At 45.5% G+C, this 12,844-nt stretch overlaps 1 protein-coding gene and 1 pseudogene across 1 annotated transcript in view; one reads left to right on the forward strand and one right to left on the reverse strand.

Moving 5' to 3' along the window:
• Positions 1-184, reverse strand: part of LOC102859470 — an 84,423-nt pseudogene extending 84,239 nt beyond the window's left edge.
• DOCK9 (dedicator of cytokinesis 9) overlaps positions 7-12,844 on the forward strand; it is a 407,183-nt gene continuing 394,345 nt past the window's right edge. The window contains exon 1 of the mRNA XM_006879560.1: positions 7-110. The gene's annotated coding sequence lies outside the window, so the exon portion shown is untranslated. The remainder of the gene's footprint in view (positions 111-12,844) is intronic.

Below are 12,844 nucleotides of genomic sequence, written 5' to 3' on the forward strand. Positions count from 1 at the left end.
TCCCCGCCTCGGCCGAGACTCGGAAGTTCACGCGGGCGCTGAGTAAGCCCGGCACGGCGGCGGAGCTGCGGCAGAGCGTGTCGGAGGTGGTGCGCGGCTCGGTGCTGCTGGTGAGTAAGTGCGGTCGGGCCGGCGGGGGCGGGCGATGAGCGCAGGTAGCCCGGGGCCGGCGCCGCCTGCGCATCCCGGCCTCCTGTCCCCTGCGCGCGGGCGCTCGCTCCGCGGCTGCGGGGACTGAGGATGGGTGGGCTTGGACTGGGGACCTCGGAAGGTCCTGTAGAGGCTGCGACTCCCAGACCTCCGCAATCCTCTTCTTGCTGCTCCTTTCTCCTCCTGCTCCATTTCTTGGGAGTGAGCTAGCCGTCCCTTTTCAGTTTACTTCCTCTCGATCAGCTGGGCCGTTTATCCCTCTTTCACTCATCCCTGCACAGCCGCCGCCTGGCATATTCGGGAAGCGCTTGGCACCTGTAGCCTTGGAGGGTGCTGGAGGAATTAGAGGCGGGCCTTCTTTCCCTGGCAGCCTGCCCGGGTGGGAGAGTGCTCTGTGGGCATTTCAGGTAGTTCGGTATACAACCTCCTCTCCAAACTGGCAAACTAGGATTTGATCTCTTCTTTAAAAGTGGGTTAGGGGGCTTCTGTGCCTCAAATTAAATTGGTTATTATAGAGCTTTTAAAGACTAGGTCTCAGGATGCGAGGAAAAGTTTCAGGTCCTTCCACAGCCTGTGCTGGTCCTGCTTTATTTGGAAGCGCAGTGCACTGCGATCTCTCCGCTGGTGCGGGAGTGAAGCAGAGACTTATTTCTGAGTGTTGTCTGTAAAGCGGCATGTTCCCCAGGTAGCTGGAAACTTTTAGCATCTCTTTGAGTTGTCGCAAACATTTGTTTTCTTGCAAAAGGCTTGTTTGTGGGTGGGTGACGTGCTGTTTGTTGTAACACGGGGTTGGGAGTGGAGACGGGGCCTTGGCACGGGTTCTCTGGATTTTATGGCTCCGTGTAGGAGGGATGACGAGGGTACTGGGTGGTCCTTTAGCACATGGCCAGAGGTATCTTTTTGATGACAGGTTGATACCTTTACTTTGCAGACACCGGATTGCATGAATGAATGGTATTTGTGGAGATCGAAGATGAAGTTTACCTAATGTCTCTATCCAGTTTGATTTTTCTCTCCACTGTCAGCTCTGCCAGCTCATCTCGATCCCTCAGTCTGTGCAAGTCCAGTCTCCAATTTGATCAGTCACTAGTAATAGGACTATTATTTTTTCATAATATCGAAGTTGACCGATGGATGGTAAGGAAGAAGCAGGAGTGGAGAACAGACTAAAACCTGGCGGTCATTTCCATAACTGAATGCTAACTTCTGTTGTTTTGGCATACGTACAGCTTCCTGTATCTTTCTGAAAAAAAGGCTGTGGCCCACCACATGTATGGCATCATTCTTGTTCTCACACTGGGCTCTTGTAACTGGCTCTTTTAATGCTGCCTTCGTTAGGGAGTTGAAGCAAGAGAAAAGTAAACAAAACATTTCCTTGTTGTGATTTTCAAAGTGCTGACAGATTCTGGGGGGGCAAACCCCAAACCACTGCCCTCAAGTTAATTCTGGCTCATGGTGCCCCTTCAGGATAAGGTAGAACTGCCCCATTGGGCTTCCCAGAAGCCATCTGCCCCTTCTTCCTCCCATGGCTACTTGTGACTTTGAATGGCTGACCTTTGTGTTAGTAGCCAAATACTTTACCCGCTGTGCTGCCAGGGCCCCGTGAGAAGACCTAAAACCAAAGCCACTGCGTTGGGTCGATTTTGACTCCTGGACATAGAGTCGTATTATCCTGTTGGGTTTCCAAGGCTGTAGGTGTTTACTGACCAGACTGCCACTGTTTCTTCTGTAGAAGGACTGGAGGGTTTGAACTGCTGACTTTGGAAAGGCATTGAGTATTTTTATCACTGTACCATCATAGCTGCTCTGACTGAAGCTGAGCACTAGTTAATTAAACATTCGCTTGAGAACAGAAGTGTCAGCACAGGCCAGACTGCTGATTACTAATGTACAGTTAGCTCACTGCTGTCAAGTCAGAACCAATTCACTGCTGACCCTTCATTACGTTTCTGAGGCTGTAAATCACTCAGGAGGAGATTGCACATTTTTCTCTGTGAAGCTACTGGTGGGTTTGAACTGCCCTCAAGGCATGGCCTTTGGGTTATCATCACGGCTGTCTGTAGACCTCACCGCCAAAGCTCCTGTTGCAAGGTCCTTCAATTATATGTCTCTTCCTCCTGTCCATTCCAGGGTGTGACATCCTGTGCTGCCTTATGACCCCATTTATAGTCTGGTTTCCTAGGATGCCCCCATAAAATCACAAAGGCATCCATGATAGCCTGAAAGATGAGTATTCACATACCTGGAGGGTGTCTCACCTCTTCTGTTTTGATGTGGTCATTTGTGTGAAGAAACCCATGCTTAAATACAAAATGCTGGAAGACTAGTGGACCCACTTTGCCATGTGACATGGGAATCACGTCGAATGGCTCAGCGTTGCAGAAGGAGGAATTTGGAATTTGCTTTTAGATTTTAGAACATACCAAGCATTGCCTGTACGCCTCGTGCTCCCCACCTGGCAGGTAGTTTTTCACGGCCGGTGTCCTCTTGTCCTTGTTAGTGTCTGCCAGCAAGGCACAGCAGGCTCACCTGCCACCTGAGTTCAGACCGGGCTTCGTGGTCTGAGGATTTGAGGAGGAAATCTTGATCCTCATAGGACTCTGAGAAGAACTGAAACCAGGTTCCGGAATCTCGTGGTCTCCATCTCTGCTCGGATCAGTGTCAGCATGATGCCTATAACAGAAAATGTTCTGTAAATACTCTTAAGCAACTAACTAATAAAGTATTATTAGTCTACAGGGTAAAACCAAACTATACACATGGAAAACAAGGTAACTAAGTCTTTTCATATTTCAGGTATTGATGAAGGCATGGTAGTAAGATCAGATATATGAAATCAATTAAGTAATAAATTCAGATAGACAGTCTTCTTCTGTTCAGTTACTTCTGAAAACCAGCTGGAAGGTCAGCTATGGATTGGTTCCAACCGGATAATACAACAACAATAATAGCAACAATAAAGGCTGATGCTATTAAGCAAACTTTCAAATAGAAACCCCAGTGCCTCATAGTGGAGTCTGACTCCTGGTGACCCTCCATTGGGTTTCTGGGTCCTAAATCGTTACAGGCGGAGACTACTCATCTTTCTCCCTCAGAGTAGCGGGGGTATTTGAGCGGATTTCCTTTCAGGTTAGTCATGCAACACATAATTCACTGCCCTGCTGCCGCTACCAGAATTCCTTACAGATACCCGCTCGCTCACTTGCTGTCTTTAAGTCAGAACTGACCCGTCGCGGACCCTCCAGTGGATTTTCAGGGTAGTTTTGCACTATGGTTCTGTCATTAAGAGCTTAGGTGCCTTATTGACAAAGAGTTGCGAACCCAAAGGCTTGCAGTTTGAACCTACTAGTTCGCCGCTCTGTGGGAGAAAAATGGGCAGTCTCCTCTCCTGTGTGATTTACAGCCTCTGAAAAACTGCTGAGGGTTAGCTGTGACATCACACACCACCAGCATTAGCCTCAGAATTATTCCTGATGGAGAGAACCCAGCAAGGGGTCTGGAGTCCCAGGTCTTCAGACTAGAGGTTTAATTATTTAGAGTTTGGACTCTGTAGTCTGCACAGGCTGCATACCTTGCTGTGCTTTCTGCTGTGTATCCTGAGACAAGACTTAACTTTTCTGTGCCTTGGGTTCCTCATTTCTAAAATGGAGATAATACTTATACCTTCATCTTTCATATTTTGGACCTGTTGGCTAGGAGAGGCTCTCGAATCCTTGGAAAGGATTATCATGTCTGGAAAGGTAGAGGGCCCGAGAAAGAGAGGAAGATCCCCAACGAGATGGATTGACACAGTGACTGCAGCATTGGGCTCTAGTGTGTCAGACATGATGAAGATGGTATAGGATAGGACAGAGTTCAGATCTGTTGTTCAGAGAGTCACTATGGGTCATACTTGACACCTAACAATAACAACAGGAGAGCTGAATGAGTAATAAATGTAGTTTGTTTACATACTTCATTTGAAATTACAGCCAAAAGGTGACTTTATGTTACCTGAGATTTTAAAAGAAGACTCTACTTGAGTCTGACACATGCCATGAGCAACTTTAAGTCACCTTGGACTGTCACTTTACTGATTCTTGGAGTTCCTCTTCTGCTGAGCGAGGGTGCTGTACAGGGGTAACTTGTGGCCACTGTGAAGCCGAACACTATGACACTAATGTGTCAAATGTGATAACGGTTACCCATGGTGCACAGTGTTTGGTGGCGCTCCCCGGTTGAAACAAGCTTGGAAGCAGGAGTGGCATCCACTTCTGTAAATAGCTTGCCTCCGGAAACCCTATGAACCTGGAGAAAGGATGAAAAGTAGTGCACATTATTGTCGAGGACTTTTGTTCATAGGGTTGCTATGAGTCGCCTAGGACTCGACGACACTGAACAACTTAATAACAACAACATTTCTCCACCAGTAGGTAAACCACTTTTATAAGAGTAGGAAATGTTGTTGTTGTTATGTGCCATTGAGTACATGTACTACTTAGTAACATTTCTGACACTAAGAACAGTAAGATATTATCATCTTCAGAAATTCAAAGGACTTGATTTAGAATGACTGATCAGGAGAGTCAGCACATTAAAAATAAACGCAGGCTCAGAAGAAAAGGTAAGAATAATTCCCTGAGCAGAGTTTTGATTGCTTTTGGAACTCCTGAAAGAAATTTACCCCAGATCTTTCAGCTGTGTTACAGACAGTCCTAGATCTGAAAAGAGCATACCACTCGAGTCCTAAAAATATCCTTTCTCTGGGAGGTTTGTATAAATATTGTTAAATATTGTGACATATCCCTTTGCATGGGCTTGTCAGCGATATTGCATGTGGGTATTGATGCACATGGAAGTCATCTGGTTTCCTGGCTTCCTTGCCGATCTTATCTCGGTGTGGCCCGCCTCGCACTCTCCTTGGATGTCAACACCGTGCCAGTGATAACTTTTGCACACCTCTTTGAAATTTGCACTGTGAAATGAAGCAAAACAAGACCAAGGCAGGTCACCACGAGCTGTTGCTTTTGTGTTACTGGAGGAGGCTGGATGGGAGTGAGGTTCATGATCTACAGCGTGTGGGCTTGGGGCCTCCCTCACCCAGCTTCGTCCAAGCAAGATTCCAGCATTATCTGAGGTAATGTGAGACTTGAGTGGTGGCGTTCTTTGGATCTTCAGGTAACGTAAAACCTCATTTTGGCTGTAATTTTAAATCAGATAGGTCAGTAAACCGACAGCTGAACTGGCCTCAGCTTCACCTCACTGTCTGTCTCCACCCTCCTGTGGAAGCTTCACAAACAGAAATGCCACCAAATACAGGAAGCAGGGTGGAGGCCTGTCTCCAACTAGATAATCAACTACAGGTTCTCGTTCTTTGGGGTTTTTTTTTTGGTTCATTTGAATGGTAGGCGGGAGAAGGCATTAGTAATGCTTTGAATTTTTAAAATGCAAAGGAAGAGTTGTGAAATCTTTATTGACCTTTGTTGTGGGCCTGCTCTATTGCTAGAACTTTCTGCTAGGTACTGAGTATGGTGTTGTAGAAGATTAAGTCCTTGTCTATAAGGAGTCTATCAGTCAATAGATCGAAAGGCCAGTAGTCTGCAAAAAAGGTATCTAATTGTACCCAAGAATATATTTAAAAGGTCAGTTATCAAATATGTGGCTCAGGGCATAGAGGAAGAAGTAATAATAAACTTGTGTAATTGGGGAAGGGTTTATGAAAAATTAAACTGGACATAGAAGATGAAAAGAATAGGGAAACAATATCCTTTTTCCCCTAGAAAAAACATTTTTTTCTAGGGATTACTAAGTAGTTGACCACTTAGTAAGCCCTGGTAGGCTGAGAAGAAGTGAAGCTGTTTAGGCAAAAAGGGGAATATTCTAGAGGAAAGGAGAAAGTTTGGGGAAATATAGTTGCAAAATTTGGGAGCATTTCAAAGATTGGTTGAAATTAGAAAATATGTTTTTCTCCCCTGTATGTTTTTTGCAATCTCTTTAGGAAAGAGGTTCAGACTGGCTTATGAGCTTTTTAGAGAAGTATTCCTAAGTATAGGTTCAGGAGTAAATAATGTGATGATTTTGTGTCATGCAAGTCCAAGAACAGGAAGAGAGGTCAGTGGCATGGACGGGGAAAGCCCAGACATAGGCCTCCGTGTGTCTAAGCAGTTAGGGTCTCCTGTGAGGAGCGATTAAAAAGGGAGGGTATACCCTTCAAAAATGGTGGTGGGAAAATAGAATACTGAAATAAATTCTAACTACGTTTGCTTACAGCTAAGTTTTAAGTAAATATAAGTTATATGTGAAATAAATAAATAAAAGAAGCTGTATAGAATGTGGATGAATCATCATGTAAACATGAAGAGGCAAAGGGATTTTTTAAAACAAAAAAAAAACAAACCCAAAGCAAACCATAAGCATGAATAAGGAAACCAGTTTGGCCTTGGCTTTGGAGGTGAGCCTTAGCTTAGGTCCTTGATCGCTGAAGACTTCAAACACAAGACTCTGAGACCTAAGAACTTTTTGGTATTAGTACATTAAAGTTTTTTTAAAACGAAGAAAGGATAGTACATGTAGTGACAGTGTTGTTGTTGTGTATCAAGTTGGGACCCAATTCATAGCTGAACTTCCAGTGGGTTTTTGGAAGTAGTAAACCACACAGATGGAGATTGCCCCCATCTTTCTCCCAAAGTGCAGCTAGTAGATTCAAACCAAGGGTCTTTGGTTTGGCAGTGCAGTTCCTTAAGTGTAGACCCTCAGTGCTCCCTTAATAACCTGTTGTTGTTGATGTGTACAGTACAGTTGGATCCAACTCATCGCTAACCCTCCAGCGGGTTTTCACAGACAGTTCATCGCACAGGAGAAGGTTGCCTGTTGCCCATCTTTCTCCCACAGAGCGGCTGGTGGCCTTGAACCAAATGCCTTCAGGATTGCAGTGTAGCTTCTTGCCACTAGGCCACTGGAACAAGGTAAAATTGTGGCATAGGGTTCCTAGACTGTATTCTCCTCTGACCTTTAGTTAACAGTGAAACTCTAAGCTAACCCACTGTTCCATCAGAGCTCCTGACGTATAAAGGACTTAATGCTGCTGCTGGACACCTTGAGTTGACTCGGTGACTCCAGGTGCAGCAGATTGAAAGCTTTTGCTCTCCTGAATCATCTTCACAAACCTACCATGCTCAAGTTCATTGTTGCCGCACTGTATTGATCTAGCCTGATGAAGTCTTCCTCTTTCACTATTTAATAATAAATGCTTAATACATATAGGCTTTATTATTTTGATAAAGAAAAAATTCATTAGCTTGACAAATCTATCCAGAGCCAGCATTTATTGATCATTTACTATGTCCCAGGGAGCTCTGGTGGCTGAGTGGTAAGGAGTTTTGCTGCCAGCATAAAGGCATATGGTGTGAATTCACCAGCCAATTGGCAGCATCATGATTGATGGTGAAGAGATTGCGCTTGTTCACAGCTTTAGTTTGCTTGGCTCCACAATCAACACTCTTGGCACCAGCAGCCAGGAAATTAAAAAGACATAGTGTGATGGGAAAGTTTGCTGTTAGCGACCTCTGCAAAGTACTGAAGAGCAACGATGACACTCTGGAGACTAAGGTGCAATCACTTGCTATGCATCAGAGAGCAAGACGATGACTAGGGATGACAGAAGGAGAATTGATGCCTTTGAGCTGTGGTGCTGGAGAAGAATATTGAATGTACATGGACTGCTAAGAAAATAAACAGGTTCTCCCTAGAGAGGGTTAAACCAGACTGCTCCTTGGAGTCAAGGATTCTGAAGCTCTGTCTGACATCCTTTGGACATGTTGCAAGAAGGAACCAGTCCTTGGAGAAGGACGTCATGCTTGGGAGGGTGGAGGGACAGCGCAGGAGAGAAACACCCTCTATGAGGTGGATCATGATTCAGTGACAGAGTAAAGGGGGTGGGTGTGTCAGAGACACTGAGGTTGGCACAGGATAGAGCAGGATTTTGGGTTGTTGTACATAGGGTCGCTATGAGTTGCAGGAGACTCAATAGCACATAACAACAACAAGAAGATTGGCCTATGTGGTGTGAATACATGGGAGAAAGATGGCAGTCTCCTCCTGTGTAATTTACAGCCTCTGAACACCTGCTGGAAGATCAGCTGTGGGCTGGTTCCAGCTTGATGGCACTCCACTACCAATAGCTAGATCCCAGGATCTGGGTTATTGTTTTGTGCTGTAGAGTGTATTTTCACTCATTGTGACCTCCTGTGATACAGTAGAAATTCCATAGAATCTTCTAGTCTGCAGAATTGATGAAAGCAGATCACAGTGCCTTTCTCTTTTGGAGCAACTGCATGTGCTAAAATTACCTTCCTTTTGTGTGTGTGTGTGTGTGTGCGTGTGTACCGTCAAATCAGGTCTGACTGGTACAGGAGGAGATTGTCCCTCTTTCTCCAGCAGAGCATCTGGTGGATTTGAACCTCTCACCTCTGGGATTGCAGTGCAGCTCCTTGCCACTAGGCCACCAGAGCTCGCCGAATTACTATCCTTTTAGTTAGCAGCCAGCCACTTAGCTTTTACACGAACAAGTGTCTGTTAAAGCGGTGTTGTTGTTGTTGCTGTTAGGTGTTGTTGAGTAGAGTACGACTCTGTGAACCCCAGTAGAGTGACCCAGTGAGCCCCAGATCTGAGCCGCGTCCTATCCTGTGCCATCCTCATCCTCTTTGACACCCTTGAGCCCATTGCTGCAGTCACTGTGTCAGTGTCACACAGCTGTAAGGGCTGAGTTTTAAACCTGGATGCTGTGACTTTAGATCCGGTGCTTCTGGCCACTCTGCCTTTTCCTCCCTTAAGGAAACTCTAAAGCCTCGCTCACAAACGCTGTAAACTTGAAAGACAAGTTCAGAAACAATACTGACCCTCTTACTGTCGGGGAGCTATGGTGTCCTTGTTTGTAGTGTGTTTTGCTTCTAATGCTAAGGCACTTGTCTCTCTGGCAGTTCAGCTACGCCCGCAGTTCCATGGAGAAACAGCAGACAATCTCCTGAATGATTTGACTCGATAGCAAAGCGTTGTTTGTTGAATTAACTATCAGGAATTAAATGATGAACTGTTACACTGGGGAAGTCTCTTGTCAGGGACCTCTCCAAAGTGCTGAAAAGCAATGATGTGAATTTGAAGACCAAGGTGCACTTCCTCTAAACTGCGATCTTTTTTCATTTATTTGCCGTGCAGCTGAAAGTGGGACAGTGAATAAGGATGACAGAAGCAGCATTGATGCCTTTGAGTTGTGGTGTTGTGAAAAAGTGCTGAATATCCCGTGGACTGCCAAAAAAAGGACAGACAAATAAGTCCTGGAAAATGTGCAGCTGGGGTGCTCCTTGGAGGCTAGCGTAGTGAAGCTTGATCTGTGTACTTTGGGCATGTTGCTAGGAGGGGCCAGTCCTTGGGAAAGTGCTTGGAAAGGTGAAGGGTCAGTGAAGGGGACCCTCAGCGAGGTGGGTTGACACAGTGACCCTAACAGTGGGCTGGAGGATGGCACGGGATAGGGTCGGCTTCATCGGGTGGACTCGATGGCACTGAACAACAAGAAGTATCCTGAGGAATCCGTCTGCACTCTGGCCTGTTGTCCTCACTACACCCAGGCTTTCCTAAAGAGTCTGTTTTCGGCGAGCTCTGGTGGCCTAGTGGCAAGAAGCTGCACTGCAACCCTAGAGGTGAGTGGTTTGGATCCACCAGATGCTCTGTGGGAGAAGGAGGGACAATCTCCTTCTGCACCAGTCAGATCCGATTTGATAGTGTACACACACACACACACACACACACACACTATTTTTCTTTTTAAAGAGTCTGTTTTCTATCAGTGACTCATAGAATTCAATGCCATCCCTTCTCTCTGGAGGCATCTCACCCACCTTCTTTGGAAGTAATTTCCAAATGTTTATCTCAATTCTCATTTTCTCTTCAACCCTAGACCTGCCTTTTGCTTGCCTTTGACTGTCAGTAGAGTTCCTTTCATTCAGCATATCTGAAGCACAGATTGTCATGTTTCATACCAAACTGGGCAGTCCTTTTTGAGTTCTTGCTTTCTTTAGTGACTGGCGTGATTTGATAGCCACCGATTTTACAATCTTGAAACTCTAGTCCCATCTCTTCATTGCCTTTTCCCTTCCTCATTCACGAGTCACCCTACTGTTGTCTTCTCTCTCTCTGCATCTAATAGGGCTCTGGTGGTGTAGTCCCTACGTGATGCTGCAAACCCAAAGGCTATGCATCTCTGGTCATTTGAATCCTTCAGTGGCTTCTTGGGAGAAAAAGTGAATAATATCCTCGTATGTGACTTACAGCCTCAGAAACTCAGTGGAGGGTCAGCTATGAGTTGGTTCAGATTCTGTGGCAGTGAATTGATAGTCTGTTGAACTGGTCTCTGCACTAGTCTACACTGGCTAAGATTTTAAAAATCTGTGTGGCGTAAAACAAAGGTCTCTCTCCTCCGTGTTCCTCTCCCTCAGGGTGGACCTGAGACTCCATGCAGTCTTGGGTTTGAGGTTGATGAGACGGCCGTCGTCTTGAATGTGGTGGGTTCTTGTGAGGGAACAAGCGTGGAATGAGCCCTGGACTCGTTCTTAAACCCTCCCATCTGTTGCTTTTGCTCTTACTTTCTTGGCTAAAGCAAGTCACGCAGCCACATTTTAAGGCCAGAGCACCGGGTAGTTCAATCCTGCCTAGAAGGAGAACCGGAAAGACTGGACAGCACCAATGACTGCTGCGTCCTGCATCCCGTTTTCAGGCTCCTGACTCCCTGAGGCCAGGATCCAGGGCCCAGAGCTAGTGGCAGGGGTCCCCGTGGTGGACACTGCCGTCTCATCTTCTTGGCTCCATTCCTGTTCCATCCTTACGAGTACCTCCCTTTAGCAGTAAAATTCCTTCTCTTGAGCTCTTGAATAGGCAACACCCTCTTTTTGCTGCCTTGGTTAGTCTCTTACCCTCCTGATGTATGGCAGAGTCATACCCCAGGGCTTTGGCAGAAACTCTGACTTCTGCTTGGAAAAATATTTATTCCCTAGCCTCCCCATCATCCTCCAGGCCACTCCATACAGACTAAAATAGGCCCTTCATATTTTTGTCCTTTGTTTACTTTATACATTTATTTGTGTGTGTGTGTGTGTATTTAACATCTGTCTCCTTCCTTGGACTGTTTTCTCATCACTGCTCATACATGTGCCCGGTACATAGGTAGTGGCGAGTAAATTTTTTTTTAATGTGAATACGCAAATCCTGATGATTACATCTGATGTAACTCCCTGATGTCCCTAACGCAGTACAGTTTCTCCAATGTCTCTGTGCTGGAATAAAAGGACAATAGTTTCTCTATCCTGCACCGCTTTATATTTATTTCATTCTTACTTCCTGGTGCTAGATTAATTTTTCAGATGCACAGATGCTTTTGTATCACACATTGACATACATGGATGATATAAATTCAGTGATCTTTCCATCCGTATGAATGTGTGGAAATCATTCATGTGGGTAGGGAGCATCAGACATGAATGTTTGAATGAAAACTAATTTGCTTTCTTGATGTTGTTGTTGTTGTTGTGTACCATAGAGTCAGAACTGACCCACAGCTGACCCTCCAGTGGGTTTTCAGAGGCATTTAATCGCACGGGAGGAAATTGCCCATCCTTCTCCCAGGGAGCAGCTGGTGGCCTTGACCGCCTTCAGGAGTGCAGCCCAGCTTCTTGCCACTAGGCCACCAGAACTCACTTGTTTATCAGTTCTTATTTTTGTTTTAGAAATGTTTATCCAAATCACAATTTTAAAAGATGTATTATTTTGAAACTGGTCTTGTGTTTGATCTGTGTGAAAAGAGTGAAATATGTGATACAACTGCAGTCACAGTGCTCCTGAGAGGCAGGGATAAGGAAACTTCCTGGAGGGGCCAGTTTCTAGAGAAGAACACCAGGCTTAGAAAAGTAGAAGCTCAGGGAAGAAGCCAACGAGATGGGTTGACCCAGTGACTATAACAGTGGACTGAAGCAGAGGATTCTCTGCGTTGGACATGATAGCCAGTAAAACAACAGACTGATTCATTTCCTCTTTCCTGGACCTTTGTTTTCACCATCTTTGTAGAATTTCAATCTTTAAAAGAACACAGTGATTCAAATGATGCCATTATGAGTTGGCCAGTAACTGAAAGCAACACCTCTGTTGCTCAGTCATGTGCCATCCTTCAGCTTGGTTATAGGCTGGACTGCTGTGACTCATAGGGTTATTTTGAATTTCTCTTATTGTTTTGTGCTGTCCAGTTGCCTGCAACTAGTCTCTTGCCAGTCTTACTGTCTCCGACATACCTGCCCCATTAGCCCAGTAACTGAATCAGTCCATCTCATCGAGGGTCTTCCTCTACTGCACTGTCCCTCCACCATCCCAAACATGACGGCCCTCTCCAAGGACCAGTCCCTCCTTGCAACATGCCCAAAGTATGTCAGACAAAGCTTTGGAATCCTTGCCTCCAAGGAGCATCCTGGCTTCACTGTCTCCAGGATGAACTTGTTTGTTCTTCTAGCATGCCGTAGTATATTCAGTACTCTTCTCCAGCATCACATCTCAAATGCATCAACTCTCCTTCTATCATCCCTAGTCATTGTCCAGCTTTCTGATGCATAACAAGGAATTGCAAAGACCATGGCCTATATCAGGCACACCTTAGTCTCCAGACTGACATTGTTGCTCT

The sequence above is a fragment of the Elephantulus edwardii genome, unplaced genomic scaffold (genome assembly GCF_000299155.1).
Source record: "Elephantulus edwardii isolate Elephantulus edwardi_28Jun2011 unplaced genomic scaffold, EleEdw1.0 scaffold00004, whole genome shotgun sequence".
In the NCBI taxonomy this organism is placed as follows: Eukaryota; Metazoa; Chordata; class Mammalia; order Macroscelidea; family Macroscelididae; genus Elephantulus; species Elephantulus edwardii.